Consider the following 22,578-nt stretch of genomic DNA (forward strand, 5'->3'; position numbering starts at 1 on the left):
CCAGAAGATTGGAGGGTGGCCAATGTAACACCCATTTTCAAAAAAGGTTCCAGGGGAGATCCGGGAAATTATAGACCGGTGAGTCTGACGTCAGTGCCTGGGAAAATGGCAGAGGCTATTATTAAAAACAAAATTACAGAGCACATCCAAGGACATGGATTACTGAGACAGAGTCAGCACGGCTTTTGTGTGGGGAAATCTTGCCTGACAAATTTACTTCAATTCTTTGAAGGAGTAAACAAACATGTGGACAAAGGGGAGCCGGATGATATTGTGTATCTGGATTTTCAAAAGGCATTTGACAAGGTACCTCATGAAAGGCTACAGAGAAAATTGGAGGGTCATGGGATAGGAGGAAAAGTCCTATTGTGGATTAAAAACTGGTTGAAGGATAGGAAACGGAGAGTGGGGTTAAATGGGCAGTATTCACAATGGAGAAGGGTAGTTAGTGGGGTTCTTCAGGGGTCTGTGCTAAGACCGCTGCTTTTTAATATATTTATAACTGATTTAGAGATGGGAGTAACTAGCGAGGTAATTACATTTGCTGATGACACAAAGTTATTCAAAGTCGTTAACTCGCGACAGGATTGTGAAAAATTACAGAAGGACCTTACGAGACTTGGAGACTGGGCGGCTAGATGGCAGATGACGTTTAATGTGAGCAAGTGCAAGGTGATGCATGTGGGAAAAAAGAACCCGAATTATAGCTACGTCATGCAAGGTTCCACGTTAGGAATTACGGACCAAGAAAGGGATCTGGGTGTCGTCGTCGATAATACACTGAAACCTTCTGCTCAGTGTGCTGATGCGGCTCGGAAAGAGAATAGAATGTTGGGTATTATTAGGAAAGGTATGGAAAACAGGTGTGAGGATGTTATAATGCAGTTATATCGTTCCATGGTGCAACCGCACTTTGAGTATTGTGTTCAATTCTGGTCACCGCATCTCAAGAAAGATATAGTGGAATTGGAAAAGGTGCAGTGAAGGGCGACTAAAATGATAGCGTGGATGGGACGACTTCCCTATGAAGAAAGACTAAGGAGACTAGGGCTTTTCAGCTTGGAGAAGAGATGGCTGAGGGGAGACATGATAGAGGTATATAAAATAATGAGTGGAGTGGAACGGGTGAATGTGAAGCGTCTGTTCACGCTTTCCAAAAATACTAGGGGGCATGCGATGAAACTACAGTGTAGTAAATCTAAAACAAATTGGAGAAAATTTTTCTTTACCCAACGCATAATTAAACTCTGGAATTCGATGCCGGAGAACGTGGTGAAGGCGGTTAGCTTGGCAGAGTTTAAAAAGGGGTTAGACGGTTTCCTAAAGAACAAGTCCATAAACCGCTACTAAATGGACTTGGGAAAAATCCACAATTCCAGGAATAACATGTATAGAATGTTTGTACGTTTGGGAAGCTTGCCAGGTGCCCTTGGCCTGGATTGGCCGCTGTCATGGACAGGATGCTGGGCTCGATGGACCCTTGGTCTTTTCCCAGTGTGGCATTACTTATGTACTTATAATATCGGATCTTGTTATAGTTTAATTAGGAAGTTATCTATGCCACTGCTATTGATGCTTTTGCCCATCAATCTGTAATAAAGCTAGTATTTTTTCAGAAATTGATAATGTATCCAAAGCCATTCGTTGTGAAATCAAAATTTTTCTGTTTACATCATCTGAGAGCAGCTCATAACATTTTGGATCTTCCCTTGTGTGTTCATTATGCCTACATTAACTCACATTACAACTACTGTTACTCTATTTATGCAGGTGTTACAAAATCAAATCTTAAACGTTAACAAACATTACAAAATACTACAGCGCGTGTAATATGTAATGTCAAAAGATATGATCATATTTCTCCACTTTTGCAGCGCTTACATTGGCTTCCCACTGAGTTCCGGATTCAATTCAAAATCTCAACAATAACCTACAAAATCATGCATACTGCCACTCCCTCTTATCTTGTGAATCATATTGTTCCATATACACTACCATACACTCTGCTCTCTAACAGATAATAGGTTAGTCCTCCCGCCAGAACCCATTGGAAATCCACACAATCTGCTGCTTGTTTTTATTTTTGGCCCCAGCTCTTTGGAATTCACTCCCTAAGTATCTGTGATTAGCAGATACCTACAAATCATTTCAAGTACTATTGAAAACTTTTTTTTAACTTTGTTTTATGACTTTATTTACAATTTAGTTTCAGATATGTTGTATTACTTGACCAGATTTCTGCAATGAGAAGAGATAACTGCAATTATTAATTGCTACTTAATATATACAGATGATATCTGGATTTTTAATATAAGTAAGCATTTGATACGAGTGTATGGTATATGCCTGTGTGACTGTCTGTTCTTGGGTGTGTATGTGTGTGTGCTTTACTAATAAACAATGGAGTTTATGTTTTATTTTTATAATTTTGTGTTTTATATATATATCATGGAAAAATTATGTTCTTGCCTGATAATTTTCTTTCCTTTAATCATACCAGACCAGTCAAGACTAATGGGTTGTGTCCATTCACCAGCAGAAGGAGACAGAGAAAATAGTTCCAAGTAAACTGCTCCTTAAGGGTATCGTGCAGCCTGGAATGTTCAGTATTTCAAATAGCCAAGCAATGGTGCTCTGAAGTCTAGAAGAAAACACAGTTAATACCAAACAGGCAAACTCTTGGAGCCAATATGCAGAACCTCACTGTTCCTGCTTGGCCAAAGGCAACTGCAACCTCCCCTCACAGTAAAGTAAGCGGGAGGGAATGGTCCATACTGAGCTTGCTCAAGCACATAGAGATCTACCCCTGAATCCGGGGAAAGAACTCCGTGATCCCAAGTAACAGGAGTCATACAGAGCTCGCACAACAAGTGGCAGGAGATTGAATAGAGAAGATGAAGTAGGCAGTGCTGTAGGACATCCCAGCTTATTGATGCGTCGTGGAACAGCCAGGGATACCTTCAGGGAAACAACACTGACAGACTTTAGCCAGGGAGGGCATCTGGTCTGGTATGATTAAAGAAAATTATCAGGTAAGAACATAATTTTTCCTTCCTTGTCATCTATACCAGACCAGTCCAGACTAATGGGATGTAGCAAAGCAGCTTCCCAAAGGGGGGGGGGGGGGGGGGGAGGGGGGAGAAAAGAAGAATGCAGAAGGTTGAAAAATCAACAAAGCTATACACACTGCAAAAAACTGATCAGCAGAAAAGGATTCAAATATCCGAACCACCAGGCCACCAAAATGGAACAGAGTTAGACACTAGAAAAGGAACTGAAGCTGTAGGATGTAAAACAAACGTCCTGAGCAAAAGAAAAATTACATGCCCTTGTCCCAAGAGTAGTAAAAGAAGCAGCAAAAGATACTCATGCCAAAGGACCCCCCTTGAAAGGAAGGTAACAGTAGTATCCGAGCAACAAGGAGAAGAACTTTCTATCCTAGACCAGGACCACTTCTCCGAACCCTTGAAGGACAAAGACTAACTCCCAAACCTGCCGGTCTGCCTTGAGTCCAATATGGTCGGATGAAGCGACCCTAACAAGTACTAGGAGTATGCAACCTCAAACAGTGCACCACACTTCATAGAAGAAAAGAAGCAAGGCACAGGAACAACCCAGACCCACGACTAGTGAGAGAATCAAACTCCACAGAACAAGAAGAGACTCCAGAGTCGAGAGAACTAACTGGAGCGCTAGTCTCTCCAGGAGAACCATGAAGAGAAGGGCAGCAACATACCAGGGTATAACCATAGAAAGAGTACTCATCAACCAGCTTGCTCTGGACTTAGGGATGAAAGAACAGAGCCAAGAGAACAAAAGGAGACAAAAAGAAAGAGTTGAGAGCCACACTGTGGAGAAAAGACCCCCAAGATGCCAAGTAGCCACAAAAGGAGCAGAGACTAATTCAAACTCCAGCAATGGAGAAGCTTCTCGCCAGCCACCAAGAGGCTACGGCAAGAAAAGGTGCCACAGGAATGGTCGCTAACAGGAGACAAGACAGCCTTGTCTAGCAGTCTAAACTGCGGTATGCCACAGCTGCTGAGAAGTTACTGTATCCAACCTGCAGAAAAAAGCTGGGGTTGACCGACAAGGTGAAACAGTCACCAACAAGCAAAGGTGAAAATATGCTCCACAGTCAGAGACTGAACTGTGCTCAAGGGACAGAAAAGAAGCTGCGCTCTTCAAGCAGAGTAGGATCCGTGATCAATGAGAACAAATGGATTTGCACTCAAAGCACAGGAGTGTGGTAGCCCCAGAAAAAGTCAATTTTTTGGACACCACGGTCTCAATCAGTGATGGCTGTATACAAACATCTATATACAAGAAACCCACAGACAGATGCAGCTACCTCCACAACTCCAGCTTCCATCCTTCACATACAAAAAGATCCATCATTTACAGCCAAGCCACAAGATACCACCGTATCTGCTCTGACCCAGGGGACAGAGACAGACACCTTAAAAGCCTGACTGCATCCTTCAAACAGAAAGGCTACAACCCCAAAATAATCTCCAAGAATATTGTCTCCTCCCTCAAAACACCCAGGGAGAATCTGCTACAGTACAAGGAGAAAAAATCCACAGACAGAATCCCGCTTGTAGTGACATACAATCCAGAGCTGGAAAAACTGAGGAAAATCATAAGAGATCTACAACCTATACTCCAGGAGGATGAATTACTGAAAGAGATATTCCTATCCCCACCAGTACTGGCCTTCCGACAGCCACCCAACTTAAAACACAAGCTAATCAGAAGTAAACTTCCATCACAGACTAAAAGGGCACACTTCCCTGTAATTTATCCAGTTGCAAACTATGCCAAAATATTTCACAGGACCCCAAAGTCATCCACAAAGGAAAGATATTCAACATAAAGGGATCTTTCACTCACTCAAAGCACACAAACTGAGCCACGCACCATGGGCAGAGAAAGAGTTGCACACCTCTGGCAAAGATAGAAATGCACTGAACAAATAGAGAAGAAGCTGAGAGTAACAGGCAGAGGATGAGCAGTGTCCCACTGAAAGAGCTAGATGTTAGAAGTACCTGCAGAACTGAAGCTGCGGTAGCGATGGAACTGTGTATAAAATGCAGACAAGGAGTTGCGCTCCAGACACCAGCAAGAAGCAGCGCTCCACACGCCGACAAGGAGCTATGCTTCCTACGCAGACATGAACCTGTGAAGCACCTGCAGTCAGAGCTGTACTCCACATACCACCCAGGAACTTCACCCAATTTGCAGAGAAGAGTTGTGCTAAACATACAGAGATGGAGCTACACTCAACAGGCGGTGGAGCTGTGTTCCATATGCAAAGAGAGAGCTGGATGCCACACATAGACAAGGAGCTGCGTTCCACAGGCAGACACAGAGCTGTGTTCTACACAGGACTGTGCCCCACATGGACCTGCAGAGAAAGAACTATACAACATGTGACAATGGAGATGCGTTCAACATGCAGAGATGAAAGGTTGCAGAAAGCAGTGAAGGAACTTCACTCAACATGCCATGAGCTGTTCTCAACATACAGCGATGGAGCTAAAGTCAACCTGGAACTGTGGAGCCGTGCACAACATGTAACGGTGGAACTCCATGGAATAATGAAGCTGCGCTCAACATGCAGCGATGGGCCGCACTCAACAAGCAAAATGCATAGATGTAGTCCCTGCGAACAGCCAGAGAAGAAGGTGCTGCCAGGAGGCCAATAGGAAAGGAGCACAACTTGTGGAAATGCAGACCTAGCGCTGCACGCCCCTGGCCCAGAGGGACTAAAACTACAAGAAGAAAAAGCCCCATGCTCCAAGAGACACTCTCGGCTCTCAAGTGGTCTCTGAGCCACAATGACCACCCTCCTAGGCAGCCGATATGGAGCAGCAGTCAACGTAGCGAAAGAACTCCCACCAAGAGAGAGGCAAGCATAACGGAGCTGGAATCCTCAGACCACGGGAGCAAAATGCAGACATAAGGCAGTGAGGAAGAAACAACTCTCGCCAGACCAGGAACAAAGAGGAAGCTGGCCACAAACACTAAACTGAGGAAAAACCAGCTAAGGGCCAGTCAAACTCCAGACCTAGAACAGAGCCACTTCCCTGCAGTAAAGTAGAGAAAAGCACACACCTAAGAGGCGATAGTCCAGATGCACAGCATTAGATCTGCTCAGCAGGAAAGAACTGCACCCCTTACAGAAAAAGGAAGCAGTGCCATATTTGCCAGGAGAGAGGCACCTGAAAGTAGAAAAGGCAAAATCCACCTGTGCCAGGCTAAACTCCAACCGAAAGCAAGGAAGAGCTGTGGCAAACTATAAAAAGGCACATTCCCGTAAACAGACACTGAACTGAGTCCAAGCAAAAGACTGGCAAGAATGGCGCTCCTAAGGGTACTCAGAAGAGGGATTTGAGCTAGCAATTGTAAACCAAGGGCAACTCGGACCCACACCAGAAGGAAAGTACCCTGCAGACAAAACAGAGCAAACAGGAGGGATCCATGGGGACGAGAGAACCAGAACCTCCCTAAGGGAGGAAAAACTGCCAAAACAAGAATCAAACAGCAGGGGCGTCTCAACCAAGATGCTGAAGCAGCAGGGACCAGAAGGTCTGAAAAATAACTAACCAACAGCCGCGTAAGGCTGACAGGAATGAAAAAATAGCCCTGAACTAAAAAGACCGAGCCTACAGCCAAACAGAGCCAGCGAGAGACTTCCCCCATTTTGGAAATGGCAGGCTTAGACCTCCAAACCACAAAGGTACAAGTTCCAGCAACAGGGCCGCCCCCTGAACCAGCCGCTGTCTAGGACCGTGAAGAGGAGAAAAAAAAACTGAGTTTCGTAATCCAGACACGAGCAGTGCCCCACAAAAAGAAATCAAAGCAACTGGTACCAGCTCAGAAGGGTCAAAGATCAGAGTCAGAATCCGGCCAGCAAAATTCAAAGAAACTTTGCCAGCGGTCCCCTAGAATACATTGCCAAAGGCGGGAAAATAAATCAGGTAACAGGCAAGAGAAAGGAGGAAAAACAAATTTGGTTTTTTTTTTAAACAACTTTCTTCACTAGTTATAGGAATTAATAAAGGTTTACCTCAGAGGCAGAAAAGGAGAGAAACAACAAAGGGAAAATTAGGTTCTTACCTTGGTAATTTTCTTTCCTTTAGTCACAGCAGATGAATCTATTAACTGATGGGTTGTATCCGCCTATCAGCAGGTGGCGATAGAGAATACTGAAAAACCACAGTGACCCTTGGACGGCTAGCCCCAACTGCCTTCAGTATTTGAGATTTCCAAAGCAGAGTGAACCATAAAGGTAGAATAACAAACTTTCCTCACAGCGAACAAACGCCCCAGAACAGGAGCAATAACCATACAAAGGAGGGACGATCTCAACCTCCTGTAATAGAACATCATGTAGAAATTCTGAGAACTGGTTTCCAACTTCTCCCAATGAGATATATATCTGCATGAAAGATCTGAACAAAAAACACCACCAGACAGGGAGGGATCATGGATTCATCTGCTGTGAGTAAAGGAAAGAAAATTACCAAGGTAAGAACCTAATTTTCCTTTCCTTCTCATCAGCAGCAGATGAATCCATTAACTGATGGGATGTACAAAAGCAATCCCTACTTAGGGTGGGAACAGGCAACACCGCAAGCAAGCACTTGTGCTCCAAAAATTGCGTCCTGCTTCGCTGCAACATCCAGCTTGTAATGCTGCCCCTCACTATCTTTCTACCCTCATCTCCCCTTACGTTCCCGCCCGTAACCTCCGTTCACAGGATAAATCCCTCCTCTCAGTACCCTTCTCCACCACCGCCAACTCCAGGCTCCGCTCATTCTGCCTCGCCTCACCCTATGCTTGGAACAACCTTCCTGAGCCCTTACGCCAAGCCCCCTCCCTGCCCGTCTTCAAGTCTTTGCTTAAAGCCCACCTCTTCAATGCTCCGTTCGGCACTTAACCCTTACCGTTCAGTGAATCCAGACTGCCCCAATTTGACTGCCCCTATCGGACCGACCGTTCACTTGTCTATTAGATTGTAAGCTCTTTGGAGCAGGGACCGTCTCTCTTTGTTAAACTGTACAGCGCTGCGTAACCCTAGTAGCGCTCTAGAAATGTTAAGTAGTAGTAGTAGTAGTAGTAGTAGTAGTAGAAGCCCAAGTAGTCGCACTACAGATCTCTTGAAGAGAGAGTGCACTCGTTTCTGCCCACGAGGAGGAAATCGCTCTCATGGAATGCGCCTTAAACGCTTCAGGCGGAGACCAGCCTAAAAGCAGATATGCAGAACAAATGACTTCCTTGAGCCAACGGGCTATAGTGGCCTTAGACGCCAGACACCCACGTTGAGGACCTGTCAACAATACAAAAAGGTGATCAGAAGTCCTGAAGTCATTTGACATCTGTAGATACTGCAACAGCGCCCTGCAGACATCCAAAAGATGTAACTGCCCAAAGGAGTCCGAGAAATCTTCCCTAGAAAAGGAAGGAAGAAAAAATGGGCTGGTTCAGGTGAAACACTAAAACCACTTTAGGCAGGAAGGAAGGCACTGTACATACCATTACTCCGGACTCCGAGAATTGCAGAAAAGGGTCCCAACAGCATAACGCCTGAAGCTCAGACACATGTCTAGCCAATGTTATGGCCACCAAAAAAAAAAACTGTCTTGCGAGTCACATCCTTCTCCGAAGCTCGCTTAAGCGGTTCGAAAGACGAACACTGGAGAGCCTTCAACACCAGCCCCAGGTTCCAGGCTGGACAAGGCGACCGGATGGGAGGACGGAGCCTAAGCACCCCTCTGAGAAATCAGGCAATGTCAGGATGAGCAGCAAGGGACAAGCCAGAGACTTTCCCTCGATAGCATGCCAATGCTGCCACTTGAACCCACAGGGAATTGTAAGCCAGGCCTTTCTGTAAGCCTTCCTGCAAAAAGTCCAGCACCGGCAAGACAAAAGCCCACGTGGGAGTGATCGCCTTTGAAACACACCATGCCTCAAACTTGCACCAGATCCGAGCATAAGCTGCGGAGGTGGACTGCTTGCGGGCCTGCAAGAGAGTGGAAATGACCTTGTTAGAATAACCTGCGCCCTCTCAAGAGCCAGGCCGTAAGACCAAATCGGCAGGGATCCTCCATAGACACCGGACCCTGAACAAAGATTCGGCACCAGGGGCAAATGAAATGGAGCCTCCACCATCATCCGACGGAGATCCTCATACCACGGACGCCTTGGCCAGTCCAGAGTGATAATCACCAATCCCCGGTGTAGTCGAATCCAAAGTAGGAGTCGCCCTATCAAGGGCCAAGGAGGGAACACATACAGGAGGGCCTGCGGGACAGAGTTAAGCCAGAGCATCAAACCCTGCCGAAGTGAGGATCTCTCCTTCTGCTGAAAAAGCGAGGCACTTTGGCATTAGCACATGACGCCATTAGATCCATTCCGGGTGTCCCCCATTTGGCACAAATCTGAAGAAAAACTTCTTCTGCCAGTTCCCATTCTGCCGGGTCGATTTGATGCCTGCTGAGAAAATCGGCTTGCACGTTGCTCTGACCTGCTATGTGAGCTGCTGACAGAAGCTGCAGGTGGAGCTCGGCCCATTGGCAAATCTGAGCGGCCTCCGTGGCCAGGGCTCTGCACTGAGTGCCGCCCTGACGATTTATGTAGGCCACCGCTGTTGTGTTGTCTGACAGGACCCGGACAGCAAGCCCCTTCAGAGTCTTTGAAAAGCCATAAGAGCCTGGAATATCACTTTCAGTTCCAAGCGATTGGATGGACCACCCCGCTTCCACAGTTGTCCACTGACCCTGAGCATAGCTTCCCTGGCAATGCGCTCCCCAGCCCAAAAGACTGGCATCTGTTATCACCAGGCAACAAGAAGGAAGCGCAAGCGGCATTCCTTGGCGCAGCATCCTGTCAGAGAGCCACCACTCCATACTGAGCCGGGCCGCAGGGAGCCACTTTAGTCTGCGTTGATATTCCTCGGAAATCGGAGACCATTGTTGAAGCAGGGCAATCTGCAGAGACCTCATATGCGCTCTCGCCCAAGGAACCACCTCCAAGGTGGCCGTCGTCAACCCCAGCAGCTAGACAAAGTCCCAAGCTCGCGGGCGAGACATCCACAGGAGCAGACAGACCTGATTCTGAAGCCTGCACCGCCTTTGGTCGGGGAGAAAGACAAACCCCAAGGCTGTGTCGAACCGGACCACCAAATACTCGAGAGACTGAGAGGGGGTCAGGTGACTTTGGGTATATTGACCACCCAGCCTAGCGCCAGCAGGACTGTAACCATTCTGACTGTGGCAAGACGACGTTTGATTGCCGAATCCACTCTGATGAGTCAGTCATCGAGATAAGGGTGAACTCTGATACGCTCTCGCCTGAGACAGGCAGCTACGACAACCATTACCTTGGAAAAAGTACGGGGAGCTGTGGCTAGGCCAAAATGCAAGGCCCGAAACTGTAAATGTTGTCCCCACACTGCAAACCGGAGAAACCGCTGATGCGGGGGCCAGATAGGAATGTGCAAATATGCTTCTTTTAGGTCCAGAGACATGAGAAACTCTCCTGGCTCTCCACACCAATGACAGAGCGCAGAGTTTCCATGCGAAAATGTCGTACTCTGAGGGTCTTGTTGACTCTTCATAAGTCGAGGATCGGTCTGAAAGACCCGCCTTTTCAAGGCACGACAAAATTAATGGAATAGCAGCCGCAGCCGCGTTTGGGGGGAGACACCGGGATCACCGCTCCGAGGTGCAGCAAGACTTGTAAGGTCTCCTCTACCGCCGCCCCTTTTACTGCAGTGCCGCATCGGGACTCCACAAACACGTCTTTCACCGGGGCACCGAATTCCAGTCGGTAACCTTCTCTGATCAGGTCCAGGACCCACTGATCCGAGGTAATCTTGGTCCACCCCTCTAGAAAGAGGGAAAGACGTCCTCCTACTGCTGGAATCGAGGAGTAGACCGGCGTCCCATCATTGTGGAGGACGCCCCTGAACTCCTGGCCTTGTACCGGCCCCTGCGGAACGTTTGTCCGAGCGAAAGGAGTTCCTCTGCTGAAAATGGGCACGTTGAGAAAACCCAGCAGAGCGCACCGGGCGATACTTGCGAGCTTCACGGAAGCGAGATCTGGAAGAAGAGGGAAATACAGAACCCTTGGAAGAAGGCCTCGGCCTATCCTCGGGTAACCGCTGGGGCTTAGAGTCCCCCAGGTCTTTCACAATCTTCTTCAATTCCTCTCCAAATAGCAGGAGGCCCCGAAAGGGTAACCTCACCAGCCTTTGCTTAGAGGCCATGTCAGCCGCCCAATGCCGTAGCCAAAGAAGGCGGCAGGCAGAAACCGCCATAGACATCTGTTTAGCCGAAGCTCTGACCAGATCATAAAGGGCGTCAGCCAAAAATGGTAGGGCCGACTCCATCCGCGGGGCAACCTCAGAGAGGGACACCGCACCCGCGGGCTGTTCCACCAACTATTGTAACCAGGAAAGACATGCCCGGGCTGCATCGGAACTGCAAATAGACGCCCTCAAGGCAAGGCCCGCAATTTCAAAGAACCACTTCAGCGCGGTTTCCAGCCGCTGCACATCCACTTTAGGCATCCCCAAAGGGGCCAAGTGCTCCTCACTCAGAGGGTAAAGCTGACCCATAGCCCTGGCCACTTTCAAAGGCCCATGGGGGTCAGACCATTGAGCTGAAATAAGCTCTTGGATGGAGTCATGCACCTGAAAGGCCCGAGTAGGCTTCTTAGTACTCGCCATCCTAAGATTAACAGAGGAGGCCTCGCCTTCAGCAGGATCATCAATCGAGAGGGCCTGCAAGGTGTCAGTAATGAGAGCTGGCAGCTCTTCGCGGTGGAAAATCCAGACCGCATTGGGATCATCCAAATCCACTGGCAAACAGGCAACCCTCCTCTGGATCATCCGTCCCTGAGGGCCTGCCAGATCCCTCAGACTCCCCACAGCCCAACCAGGGGGGGGATGGGGGGAAGGATATGCGCCACTTTCAGACGGGGAATTTACCCGTCTATGTTTAGCGTGTTTCCAATGCTCGGGGGAGGAAATAACATCTGAAGCCATCCCCGGGGCAACAACACCTGGAGGGAACCCAGGATGCAACGCAGTGTGAGACACCTGCGGCAGAGCTCTTTTCAGCATGAAGGCTTTATGCATTAAAAGCACAAACTCAGGAGAGAAAAAACTCACCCTGACCCTCCGCCTCCGAATTAGGAGAAACAGATGTCGGAGATCCTCTGGCAGCCTCGAAACGAGGCGTCCCCCCTACACTCAGACTCCTTCGCAACCGCGAGGGTTGAGACATGCGGCGTTTCCAAATGGCGCCTGCTGCCAGCTCCATTGAGCGGGAAGAATCATCGCTCGGCATGCTCGTACTAGCGCGATCGTCTAAGGAGCACGTTTTGCACAGCCCCGCTGCTGATCTGGGCTTACCACAACAGGAGCAGCGCTTAACTAGTTCAGCAGCTATCGCCCGACTGGATGGAAATATAGCAAAAAAAATGCCGGCTTTGCACCAAAACATACCCCATCTACGGGAACTCCCCGGAGGAGCTGGGCATCGCTCTCACCTCAGAAGACCGAGTCACAAGCTCCTGTCAAGCTGCACAGAACCAGAATCTCTGGAAAAAGCCTCAGCAATAGCCACGCTGTACAAGCGCGCACCTTTTTTTTTTTTTTTTTTTTTTTTTTTTTTTAAACGCTGTGAGGAAAGTTGGAGGCAGGCAGCAACAGAGGGACTCTGGGAGGAGGGGGGAATGGGTAAGGCAAGGAAAAGGTGAACCTATATGCCTCTAAAGTGGGCACCACCAGGCACAACACCCCTGGCTCAACTGGCAAAGCACAGGAGCCACCCCAGGCAGAAATCCCGGAGCTGATCAAGCTAAGTCCACACCTGCTGGGAGATAGAGAAATACTGAAGGCAGTTGGGGCTAGCCATCCATCCAAGGGTCACTGTGGTTTTTCAGTGTTCTCTATCTCCACCTGCTGGTAGGCTGATACAACCCATCAGTTAATGGATTCATTTGCTGCTGACGACAAGGACGTTTCCTTTTTTTTTTTTTTTTTATAAACCTTCTTCACTAGTGACAGGAATAAATAAAGGCTTACCTCGGAGGCAGAAATTCAGATATACCTACCACCACAGAAGACAAGTATCCCACAGGGAAGACAAGTTACTCCATGCCACAGTCAACCATCACCCTGCTAGAAACACAGCCAGGGGAGGTAGGGGAGGGGAGGGAAGGGAACCAGAGTCACTGGATATCACCCTAGAAGGAAGATGAGGAACTCAGGACCACTGAGTATCATCTAAAACTAGCCCCAACATGGCTACCAGCACACCCCTGGCTCCACTGTCACAAGAAGAATCTGGGAAAGGAGCTACCAGCCAGCAATCCAGAGCAGCTGCACGATCTGTCCACCATCCGCTAGGAGACAGAGAAAATACTGAACATTCCAGGCTGCACGATACCCTTAAGAGGCAGTTTACTAGGAACTATTCTGTCTCCTTCCGCTGGTAGATGGACACAACCCATTAGTCTAGACTAGTCTGCTATAGATGACAAGGAAACATTGTTTGCATTAGGGTCATTCCACGTCAAGTGGTCTGATTTCAGAGAAGTGCCCTGCGCGACCATCACGGATTTCGATGAAATTTTCTGTGAACATTCATACATGTCCCCAATGAACATTGGTAAAGTTTTACGTTCGCTGATGCAATACTTGCTGAGATATAGTAATCTGTTTGACCCCATACTGCAGCCTTCTATGGTAGGACTCTGAGATACTGTATCTCCGGCAATATTTTGTTGAGAGAAACAAAACTTGGCCATCTTGTACAACGTTTTGCGCTCTATTAAACAAAATAATCTTCATGAGTGATTTCCATGAAGAAAACTTGGATCAAACTTGGTCCGAAAAATTTGCGGCACGAAAAAATTGTAAAGTTTGGCTTTTTATATCTCTGGAATTAAAGGTGTGATAAAGGTGAAACTTTGCACACAACAACTTATCAATACAAGGTTTTCGAATATAAAATTTAATTCTCCTAATAGTAACATAGTAACATAGTAGATGACGGCAGAAAAAGACCTGCACAGTCCATCCAGTCTGCCCAAGATAAACTCATGTGTATACCTTACCTTGATTTGTACCTGTCTTTCTCAGGGCACAGACCGTATAAGTCTGCTCAGCAGTTTTTCCTGCCTCCCAACCACCTGTCCCGCCTTCCATCACCGGCTCTGGCACAGACCGTATAAAAGTCTGCCCTCCCCTATCCTCGCCTCCCAACCACCAACCCCTCTTCCTCCCACCTGCTCTGCCACCCAATTGTAGCTAAGCTTCTGAGGATCCATTCCTTCTGCACAGGATTCCTTTATGCACATCCCACGCATGTTTGAATTCCGTTACTGTTTTCATCGCCACCACCTCCCGCGGGAGGGCATTCCAAGCATCCACCACCCTCTCCGTGAAAAAATACTGCCTGACATCTTTTCTGAGTCTGCCCTCCTTCAATCTCATTTCATGTCCTCTCGTTCTACCGCCTTCCCATCTCCGGAAAAGATTTGTTTGCGGATTAATACCTTTCAAATATTTGAACGTCTGTATCATATCACCCCTGTTCCTCCTTTCCTCCAGGGTATACATGTTCAGGTCAGCAAGTCTCTCTTCATACGTTTTGGAACGCAAATCCCATACCATCCTCGTAGCTTTTCTTTGCACCGCTTCCATTTTTTTGACATCCTTCGCAAGGTACGGCCTCCAAAACTGAACACAGTACTCCAGGTGGGGCCTCACCAACGTCTTATACAGGGGCATTAAAACCTCCCTTCTTCTGCTGGTCACACCTCTCCCTATACAGCCTAGCAATCTTCTAGCTACGGCCACCGCCTTGTCACACTGTTTCGTCGCCTTCAGGTCCTCGGATACTATCACCCCAAGATCCCTCTCCCCGTCCGTGCCAATCAGACTCTCCCCGCCTAACACATACGTCTCCCTTGGATTTCTACTCCCTAAGTGCATCACTTTGCATTTCTTCGCATTGAATTTTAATTGCCAAACGTTAGACCATTCTTCTAGCTTCTTCAGATCTTTTTTCATGTTTTCCACTCCCTCCGGGGTGTCCACTCTGTTGCAAATCTTGGTGTCATCCGCAAAAAGGCAAACTTTACCTCGTAACCCTTCAGCAATGTCACTCACAAATATATTGAACAGAATCGGCTCCAGCACCGATCCCTGAGGCACTCCACTACTCACCTTTCCCTCCTCCGAGCAAACTCCATTCACCACCACCCTCTGGCTTCTGCCCGTCAACCAGTTCCTAATCCAGTTCACCACTTCGGGTCCTATCTTCAGCCCATCTAGTTTATTCAAGAGCCTCCTGTGGGGAACCGTGTCGAAAGCTTTGCTGAAATCTAAATAGATTACGTCCATAGCACGTCCTTGATTTAATTCTCCCGTCACCCAGTCAAAGAATTCAATGAGATTCGTTTGGCACGATTTCCCTTTGGTGAAACCATGTTGTCTCGGATCTTGCAACTTATTTGCTTCCAGGAAATTCACTATCCTTTCCTTCAGCATCGCTTCCATTACTTTACCAATAACCGAAGTGAGGCTTACCGGCCTGTAGTTTCCAGCCTCTTCCCTATCACCACTTTTGTGAAGAGGGACCACCTCCGCCGTTCTCCAGTCCCTCGGAACCTCTCCCGTCTCCAAGGATTTATTAAACAAATCTTTAAGAGGACCCGCCAGAACCTCTCTGAGCTCCCTCAATATCCTGGGGTGGATCCCGTCCGGTCCCATGGCTTTGTCCACCTTTAGCTTTCCAAGTTGTTGATAAACACTCTCATCCGTGAACGGTGCTCTATCCGCTCCATTCTCAGGTGTACTTTGCCAGTCCATAGCGGTCCTTCTCCAGGATTTTCTTCTGTGAAAACAGAGCAAAAGTATCTATTTAGCAAATTGGCTTTTTCTTCATCATTTTCTACATAGCGTTTTGTTGTATCTTTAGGTCTCACAATTCCGTTTTTAGTCTTTCTCCTTTCACTAATATACCTGAAGAAGTTTTTGTCTCCCCTTCTTACATTTCTAGCCATTTGTTCTTCCGCTTGCGTCTTCGCCAGACGTACCTCTCTCTTGGCTTCTTTCAGTTTCATCCGGTATTCCTCCCCGTGTTCCTGTTCTTGAGATTTTCTATATTTCTGGAACGCCATCCTCGTAGCTTTTCTTTGCACCGCTTCCATTTTTTTAAACTCTTTAGCCTTTATTTTCTCAGCCACTTGCTTGGAGAACCATATCGGTTTCCTTTTTCTTTTGCTTTTAGTTACTCTCCTTACATAAAGGTCTGTGGCCCTATTTATTACTTCTTTCAGCCTGGACCACTGTCCTTCCACTTCTCGTACGTCGTCCCAGCCCATCAGCTCCTTTCTCAGGTATTCGCCCATTTTACTAAAGTCAGCACGCTTGAAATCCAGGACTTTGAGTTTAGAGTGTCCGCCCTGCACTTCAGCCGTCATCATCAAACCAAACCGTTTGATGGTCACTGCTTTTCAGGTGTGCACCCACTCTGACATTTGACACACTATTCCCATTTGTGAGCACCAGATCCAACGTTGCTCCCTCCCTCGTGGGTTCCGTCACCATTTGTCTGAGCAGAGCACTTTGGAAAGCATCCACAATCTGTCTACTTCTTTCAGATTTGGCAGATGGAACCTTCCAATCTACATCTGGCAGATTAAAATCTCCCAACAACAGCACCTCTCTTTTCTTCGCCAACTTATGAATATCAGCGATCAGATCTTTATCTAGTTCCTCCAATTGTGTCGGGGGTCTGTAGACAACGCCCACGTGGACAGAGGTTCCATCCTCTCTTTTTAAGGTGATCCATATCGCTTCTTCCTTTCCCCAGTTTCCTGTCATTTCAGTCGCTGCGATATCATTTCTCACATACAGAGCTACCCCTCCACCTTTACGCCCCTCTCTGTCCTTCCTAAAAAGATTATAGCCTGGTATGTTTACATCCCATTCATGGAAACCATTGAGCCATGTCTCTGTGACTGCAACTATGTCCAAGTCTGCCTCCAACATCAGGGCTTGAAGGTCATGAATTTTATTGCTTAGACTATGAGCATTTGTGGTCATTGCTTTCCATCTACATTTCCTAGTATGTGTTTTGGTTTTATTGATTTGGGGGTGTCTTTTCTCTTTGGGTACCTTCTTATCTTTTTGTTCCACCTTCCTTGGTTTTTGTTCTGCCTCAGTTTTATTTTCAGGAACATCGCAATGCTGTAGTGGAGCAAAAGAATTTTGTAGTGGCAACACTTGTGCTGGTGGATGCTTTTGTGTCACATGACGAAGTCTGCCTGAGCCTACTGTGAACCATCTGTTCTTACGTGGTTTTATTCTTTGAGGCAGTGGTGAGAAGTTATGATTCTGCACAATCCTATAAGTTGCTTTAATTGCATCTAATTCTTGCATTACTTTACAGAGCTCTTGTTTTAAAGTAGATAGCTGAAGACAGATAGGACAAGCTTTCAGTCTCCAGATGATTTGCCTTGAAACTAAAGCACCACAATTATTGCAGAGAATAAAAGTCATCTTGATTGGTTGAAATGGGTATGAACAGGTGTACTATGTTGGAGTTAACAGGCTGCAAGACTGCCTGTGTATGATTGAGGAGTAAAATTAATGAGGTTTGGTTTGGCTATAAATGAGTGGAAAACCCTGGGGTGGGTGGGATTATAAGTCCCCAAGTGTCAGCTAACTGCTGTTTTATCAAGGGAATTCTCTAGCTGGGTGGGACCAGGACCAAAGAATTTCCAATTGAATTAACCTTTAAAATTGTCTAAGAATTATAACTTTTTAATCTAAATATTCCCAATAATTACAGCTGTGTAAAATGTTACTTTTGAGTCTCAAATGAATTCAATGCTGTTTTAACAGCCTCTCCTCTCTCTTCCTATCAATCAGAGCTTGGCAGGACAAGATAGAAAGAAAAGGTTTCACAGGGCTAATTTATTAATTAATTAAGCAATAAGCATTAAATTTAAGAGAAGAATCAGGTATCTCACCTCTAGCCTGAAAGTTGAGAAGTTTGGACTTTATTTTAAAGTCAGAATTTACTTTAGTGTGCAGGGGTCCAATAACCTGGAAAAATTTCAAACACAATTGGTTTGTCTCCCCCTTCAAGGCCAATCTATCTCCTGTTGTGCAGTGAAGTAATATTTTCCATTAGTTCACAAATTGAGTATAAAGTTGATGATTTTTGCAAAAACACCAAAAATAGGGTATTTTTAGCCCACTTTTACAAAAAAAGACCTTCTAGAAACTCTTTTTAATCATTTTCATTAGAAAGAGCATGCTTCAAACACCTTAAAAAAGTAGGGTTGGTTTTTCATCGCTGGCATATAAGGCCATAGAAATAGGGACAAAGTTGAGGACGCTGCTATCGCACGCTGCTATCGCAACATCACATGCATTCTATTATTTTTGTATTATACAAAAATTATTAGTACCTAAATTGCGTTGGTCCATGGTGACATTGTCACTACCAGTTCAGGAACTTGAACCAGGAACCCCATCGCCATAGGGGTCACGCCCGATAGCTGTGCAATACCAGCCACGGGTGGGTTTCTTGGATGAGGATCCCAAGCCTCTAGTTTGGTTTCTTCATCAAGGTTCCAAAGCCTTGTGTGGGTGTCTGTCCGGTTCCCAAGCCAACGATTGGGCAGCTTATCCTAGGTTCCTAAGCCTAAAGTAGGTATCTTAAATGGTTCCCAAGCCGAAGTCCGTAATGTTTGTATGAACTGCCAAATTCCAACGATTGCTTATTATTGAATTTACGAGCCACTTTTAGTGTCACTTCTAGGAATTGATACTGGCAGCCTGACGACATAACTGATACTAGCAGCCTGACGACATAACTGATGGCGCTGGAAGCACACAAATAAGATGTTGTGCTGGAACCCAACAAACATCTTTTCTTTCAGGCCAATAAAATGAATGAGCCGGGCCTAGTGGATGCATAAATGTTACCAATGCATCATTTTGTTCGATGGAAATTTCTACAACGTTGCCTACACACCACTTATTGTCATAAATGCAGGCAACATAACAACCAGGCAATAGTTTGGCCAATTTTAAATTAGGATCGACGATATCGGAAATTTTGGCCACAAAGTTAATCGTGTCATTTGAAACTTTGCTGACAGAAATCGAATTCGAATCAACTGGCACAAACTGGTGATGATCTCTTGTGCCAGCTATTGTGCAGCTAGCTTTCCATCTTTCTTCTTGCAGCATCCTGTTTTCTTGGATTTCTTCAGTCGGAACATACATATATTTAATTCCATGAATGTTTTTGTCACAAAAGTTAAACAGATCTATTGGCGTCAGTATTTGGCCGGTTAATGGTCGCTGGAGGCTAGCTCAAGCAGCCAAACGTTTAGTCGTGCCACCAACTCCATCACATGGTGACTTGCCATGACTCGTGACAAAAAAGTTCCATTCGGCCTCAATTTCAAAATCATTCTTGTGATTGCACAGATTGACAAAATTTTTGTAATTTTTGTATTGTGCTGCTGAACCGTCAGTTTCTTTTAGGCCAGCTTTTAATGACTTCAAATATTCGCTTTGATGATTTGAAATGAAGTGGTGGCCAGTCTGTTTCCAAATTTTGCTAGCTAGTTTTTCAATAAAGTTGTCAACAGTGAGAACATGTGTTTCGAGCGTTTCACGGTCAGTATGAACCCATTGTTTGAATTCTATTGATTCTTCTGAGTCCCAGTCCTCAAATATTTCTTCCAAATATGCTATCAGTGCCTCTTCACTAGGACAGTTTTGGCATCGCTGCAACATACAATCTTTGGCGTCCAGATCGCAAACTGCCTTTCCCATGAGCATCTTGTAGTCTTCTTTAATGTTGGCACCTTGTAGCATAAGCTTAATATTCTGATGGATGGTGCAGACACAGACGGAATGTGTGCCTGAGGCACCAACAGTAACACACCACTTTGGTCTGAGCTCACAGAATTTGGAAAAACCAATTTCAGCCCCATATTTGTTTCGATATGCTACATACACTTCTTTCAGATTGCACAGTAGCAACCACTTTTGTTTCTGAACCTTGATGCCATCAAGCCGAACAGAAACAAAATCTTTTTTATCAGGGCACATCAAGCTAAATTCATCATCCTCGTAGAAATCTTGAACTTTGTCGGCGATTGCCTTTGGTAGCAGTTTGTCAACTTTTGCATCTGGTAGTGCACAAATGCCTCTCTCTTGCTTTAATTTTCACGCTGTTTTAACCATACATTCTGAAACGCTAAGGGGCTCATTTTCAAAGCACTTAGCCTTCCAAAGTTCCATAGGTTTCTATGGAACTTTGGAAGGCTAAGTGCTTTGAAAATATGCCTCTAAATGTTTTTGCTGTCACTGGTATTGACCAACTCTTTGGGGCAAAAGTCAATAATTGAATTTTCATGGATCTATTGGATATTTTAATTTTCGTTTTCACATCTTTGATTAGGTCAGTGTAATCTTGGCATGACAGGCATTCCATAGCAGCCGACTTGCTAGTTTGTCCAATATCTTCGGCTGATACTGCAGCGGCTACCATTATTTTTTCTGCTACCACTTTCTGCACGAGTTCAATTTTTCGTTTCATATATCCAGTTTTATCCCTACTGGCCAACCTCCAAATTTTTAATGGAGAAGTCCCCAAATCAGTCAAACTTTGATCAAGAGTGTCTGAAATGTCCATATCGTAATTTTCAGATGACGATGACTCTGCCTTGCTTTCGACCATAGAAACATATTTGGCTTTACACTTGGCACACATTTTTTGGCCCGGCTTCACATTTATCATCAATTTTTTCAAACCGGACATGGCTAGATCGACTTTCAACAGTCCATGTTTAACTATGTGATTTTGTTTGTCAAATGGGTTGCAGCACGACTTTTGCTTCATTTCGTACTTTTCCAAATATATCGCTTTGTGATGCAGGCAGATTTGGTCATCATCTGTGAACTCAACCTCCAATCACCGAGTAATGAGCATTTTTTCATTGGCGAACAAGCTGTGCACATAATGCAGCCCAATTTCTTTAGAATAAAATTAGCCATGGTGGCAAGTTGACGACAATTTTTTTCCAACAACGCAAATGGGCAAAGTGGGATTGTCAGTTGACTCTGACATTCATTTTTCGCATATTAAGCAAAATCGCAATAATTAATATGAAATGTATTAAATTAATGCGAATCTGAAAAAGAGAAGTTATAAAGATTCTTATGACAAACATACAACTACGCCTGCACAGTACAGAATCTTATAGCCAAACATGCTAATGCGCGGCATCAATAAGGTACTTAGAATTTTTAACCAATGTCATTAGTGTAGAAACACCGCTAGTAGACTAACAGATTCATATAGCATACAAAAAATGAATTATACACTTTAAACTTCAGCAGAAATGGAAAGAAAACGATACAATATAGAAAAATGCATGTTGAAGTATATGACATTGCGATAGCAACGTCCTCAACTTTGTCCCTATTTCTAGGGCCTTATATGCCAGCGATGAAAAACCAACCCTACTTTTTTAAGGGGTTTGAAACATGCTCTTTCTAATGAAAATGATTAAAAAGAGTTTCCAGAAGGTCTTTTTTTTGTAAAAGTGGGCTAAAAATACCCTATTTTTGTCGTTTTTGCAAAAATCATCAACTTTACACTCAATTTGTGAACTAATGGAAAATATTAGGAGAATGAAATTTTATATTTGAAAACCTTGTATTGATAAGTTGTTGTGTGCAAAGTTTCACATTTATCACACCTTTAATTCCAGAGAGAGATATAAAAAGCCAAACTTTACAATTTTTTTGTGCCGCAAATTTTTCGGACCAAGTTTGCTCCAAGTTTTCTTCATGGAAATCACTCATGAAGATTTTTTTATTATTTTGTTTTAATAGAACGCAAAAAGTTATACAAGATGGCCAAGTTTGGTTTCTCTCAACAAAATATTGCCAGAGATACAGTGTCTCAAATTTGCCAAAATCTCGGAATCATACCATAGAAGGCTGCAGTATGGGGTCAAACAGATTACTATATCTCAGCAACTATTGCATCGGCGAATGTAAAACTTTACCAATGTTCATTGGGGACATGTATGAATGTTCACAGAAAATTTCATCAAAATCCGTGATGGTCGCACAGGGACCACCAGACCACTTGACATGGAATGACCCATTATTTATTTGCATATTGAAAACAATTTTGATTTGACTACAAGTATAACGGTATATCAAATGGAATAAACGATAAATGAATTAAAAGAACAGGATCGCAGGATAATGTGTGGATGTTTTGCTTAGGCATATTTGACTACACTGGCCCATTTTCCCTATAGATTAAAGGGACTGAAGCAGAAGGCAGGCTGTGATGAAGCAAATCAGATAATAAAGAGAAGGGAGGGGAAGGGAAGGGAACAGGGAGGAGAACCTTAAGTGCTGCTCCCTCTATTCCCTCCACCCATCAAAGAGGTAAAAGTGGGCTGTACTTTTTAATTCTAAGACTCCTTACATCTGAGGTGGCTGTG

At 45.3% G+C, this 22,578-nt stretch overlaps 1 protein-coding gene across 1 annotated transcript in view; it reads right to left on the reverse strand.

Moving 5' to 3' along the window:
• CLPTM1L (CLPTM1 like) overlaps window positions 1-22,578 on the reverse strand; it is a 346,065-nt gene that overhangs the window by 273,840 nt on the left and 49,647 nt on the right. The gene's annotated exons all lie outside the window — the stretch shown is intronic.

The sequence above is a fragment of the Microcaecilia unicolor genome, chromosome 1 (assembly GCF_901765095.1).
Source record: "Microcaecilia unicolor chromosome 1, aMicUni1.1, whole genome shotgun sequence".
In the NCBI taxonomy this organism is placed as follows: Eukaryota; Metazoa; Chordata; class Amphibia; order Gymnophiona; family Siphonopidae; genus Microcaecilia; species Microcaecilia unicolor.